Raw genomic sequence first — 4,431 nt, forward strand, 5'->3', positions numbered from 1 at the left:
AATCAATCATATAAAATATATTTAGAAACTTTTTAATGTTATTGAGGGATCCAATGATCTCCAATTTGATGTGCTTACAATCAAATTAAGTTGTTCAAAGTGATAAATCTAGCAAAAGAGAGTCACTAAAGATTTAGTATATTAACACATAGAGAGTAAGATTCCAGAGAGTGGACGTAGGTCAAGATTTGACCAAACCACTATAAAAGTTTTTGCGTGCTCATTCCTTTTATTTTACACTTTATTTCTTGCATTTTTATTTTTGGTATATTATTTTCTTGAAATATGGGATAATAATATTGTGATAGCTTAGGATTATTTTCTGTGAGCAAAAGAAAATAAAACAAAAATATTTTTCAGGAATGGGTATCAAGTAGCGTGAGGTAGATTGAGATACATGTTTTATTTATTTTTATATTTTGCTTTATTCTCTTATACTTAGGAGCTGAAAGGAACTGATGTCTATTTTGACTAAACTCATGACTAGTGTATATAAATTTTGTGAAATGAATACAATTTTATATTGATTGGATGATTACATGCATACTTATGTTGCCTTGTATTGATTGTAATGGTAAGTTTTGATAATCTATTAGCTAACACTCTGTGAGTTTTTATATATTTTCATGTTAAGGATCTTATGGAGTGATACTGGTCAATTTTTTTTCTAGGTTTTCTTTTATTATGTATCTTTATTTATTCTTTTGTAGTCAGGAATCCAGAATGATAGATTGATGTATTAATCAACATCTTAATTATTTTATATAAATTTAGGAAAATGAATAAAATTGTAAATTGAAGAATAGAATTTGTAATTGCTTTTACTGGGTTCTATTATTGAAATGTGATTAGTAGCTATGGTAGATTGGTTAAGGGATTTAAATAGATAATTCATCCAAAATTTGATAGGTCTATGACAGTTAAAGAGGTGAAAATTAAATGGGTGGAAATTAATATGTAAAAATTAAATTGGTGGAAGTTAGATATGTGGAAATTAAAGAGGTGGAAGTTAAATAGTTGAAAGTTTAAGGGAAAAATATTAAAAAAATAAAAAAAATAATAAAATTTTTAAATATTTAAAGTATATTTTAGAATGTAACAAACTTTGACGTTTGAAAAAAGGGTGGCAAATTATATGAATTCAAAACTTCATATGATCTACATGAATCTTAAGACAATATTTGAATTAGAATCTTTTAAAATTAAAATCAAGATCATATGAACTCTAAATTTGACATATTTATTATCACAACCCAATCCAATATATCCTATAGATAAAATGGGTCATATCGTGTTGGATGATAACAAACCGAACAAATATCTAATTTAGAGATTTTTTAAGATTTTTTTTTTTTTATATATAATTATCAACACATAACATAGCTACTATTTTACTTCTAAGAATAGAAAATATGCCATCCATAAATTTTCCTTTCAATATATAAGTACAAATATGAAAAAAAAAATGAACTGGAGTGCTATAACACCATGTTTGCGGGTACAATGACACAGGGAAATGATACAATACGTCGAAGGGCAGGATGGATACGATTGAAAATGATTCATGCAGAATTGGCCTATATGACTGAATATATAAAAATGTTACAAGTAACCAAATGTTCTATCTTGCTTGACTGATTTCATTTCTTGCACATGTATATTATATGATACATAATATGACTAATATGGTAAGACTTATAAACTAATAAGATTGATACATGAGTATATAATAAATATAAACTACATGATTTATATAACATTGGCATTCGATTCAGATACATTATATAATATACGATATACTGCTTTGGCATTGATAGGTTGCGTTGGATACAAGATATGAGATACATGCATTTTCTAAATACTTCATGACATGCATATGAACATGACAAGTATACAAATTTCTTGAGTTGATATATGAACTATATTATTTTGAAACTAATAGGTATAAAAATGATAAAACAAAAGTTGAACCTTCACATGGGTACTGATTACTAATTATTGCTTACAAGATATACAATTGCACTGATTTTATTATTCATATGACATGACAACATTTATATTGACCGCTATATATTTTTATAGTTACATGTTCATAATGATATTGATTAAACGATTGTATGCATACTTTTTCTATTTTATTGCATTGATTTCAGTGTATGTTACGATAATCTATTGAGTTGTCATCTCATTTTATGATTTTACATATTTTTCTTAGAAAGGGGATATGATCTAGTAGAGTAAGGTAGATCGAGATTCAATGTTTTTTATTTTTTATTTTTTTTGTATTTTGTTATATTCTTTTGTAATCAAGAGTAAAAAGATTGATTGATTGATGTATTGATGATACTCTTGATTATTGTACAAAAATTTTAAGGAAAAAGCATAGTTTTATATTTAATGTATATGATCATTAGTTGCTTCCATTTGATTGATTTATATTGACAAATCATTAGTAACTTTGGTAGTTCAATTAGAGATTAAATAAGACACCTTTTTAAAATTTGACAATGAGTTGTGACATTAAGACCCTTAGGACTCTTAGTGCATGCAACACAACAAATTTTTCTCCCAACATTAGAAATTCTCAAAATCATACACTTTAAGTTGGCAAACACATATATTATTGCTTTTAAGTAAATATAAATGGAAAAATTCATAATGTAGAATATCACATAATACTATTTTGGTAGCCATAATATTAAGTAAACTAAGCAGAAATACATAATTTTCGAATTGTATCAAATTATCAAGGATTTTCAAGAAAATTATTTTAGAGCTTTAAATATACTACAACATTATTTTCTGAGGTTATAATTATTTTCCTGATTGCTAAAAATAGCACACTTTCTTGTTTAATTGATAGAAATAAAAAAAAAATACTAAAAATGTCTAGAATACTTATACCAAAAACATACATAAAATTATATGGTGAAAGGTTAATGAATATAAAGTTATCCTCAATTTTACAACCCAATTTTATAATTTTAATAAAAAAATCCCAAAAATTTCACATTATTCAATAACTTGGATATGTAGAGTGTAACATACCTCGATCCAAATAACTTATTGAACTAGACTGATAGCAGAACCAAAATTTCTCTCACTAAAATTCTCCTCTCTCTCTCTCTAATCCTGCTTAAGGGGGAGTTTTGGCCAAAAATAAATTTTAGTGGAATTTGATATTTTTATAAAAAATTGAATGCTAAAAATAAACAATTTAATAAAACATGAACAATATCTCTTCTTCATGAGTAAATTCATTCTATTCAAATAATATCTCTTGTTCCATTTAATTCGATGTTATTTAGGGCTAAACATTAGAATATATTCCTACCCCTATAATCGACTCAAAAGACGTTCAGTTCAGGAACAATTATTACGTCCTCCGACCGGACGTAGAGCTACGTTCGGCCTCCAATAACATATCGCCACGTGCTTTTACTCTCTACCGCGCGGCACGACGACTTGACCCGGAGCGGAACCCGGGAATGCTATGTTCGCATATTGCGAGGTATTACTCGGTATTTGCTCGGTATTGCTAGGTATTGCATGACAATAACGAGAAATGCCATTTTGTGAGGACGCCAATACAGTGCAATACCGAGTTGTACCGAGTTTTTCTATAGAAAAACTCGGTACAACTCGGTATTGCTCGGTTTTGGCTCGATATTATTCGGTAGTTGCTCGGTATTGATTATTGCCAAACAAAATCGACCAATACCTAGCAATACCGAGCAATACCTAGCAAAATCGAGAAATATCAGCCATTCTGGGTCAGTTTCAGGTCAGGTTGTAGGGGCACGTGGTAAATAATGAGAACGTGTGACGCGATTCTACTGACGGCTGCATGTAGAGCTATGTCGTGTGACTGGACCAAATATTCTCAGTTCAGCGGCCACCTAACTTCAATATTAAATATTTTCGCTGATCAATTTCATCGAGGATTGGACTCCTCAACACACAACGCCTAACGACGTTCCGTGATTCCTTCTCTAATGAAGCTTATCCGACACGACATTTTCATTTAATAAAGAATTTTCAATTTTCATCATTATATTCATTACCATCCTAATCCTTATCTATCGCCATGCGAAGAGGCGCATTGATAAATCACAGCCGTCCAGATAACTGTATCGAATCCGATCATCCACGTGTCTCCACGTGCTATCTGAACGCTGCCTGACTTCGCCTTCAATTCTTCCCGCAGTCTCCGGCTGATGTGGGACCCGGGGTCTACAATTCACGTGCCTCCGCTTCGATGCCATATGCACTGACAGAATCAACGGTCAGGATGGAGATAAGATAGAGACCAAACGAGCGGATCTAGTGCCACGGCACAGGTATGTAGAAACCGTCCGATGGGGATCGGACGGTTGATCCGTTAATACGGTTGGCTTGCGCGGGCGAAGGATAACGGTGATCCGTCACTCG

The sequence above is a fragment of the Dendrobium catenatum genome, unplaced genomic scaffold (genome assembly GCF_001605985.2).
Source record: "Dendrobium catenatum unplaced genomic scaffold, ASM160598v2 fragScaff_scaffold_926, whole genome shotgun sequence".
In the NCBI taxonomy this organism is placed as follows: domain Eukaryota; kingdom Viridiplantae; phylum Streptophyta; class Magnoliopsida; order Asparagales; family Orchidaceae; genus Dendrobium; species Dendrobium catenatum.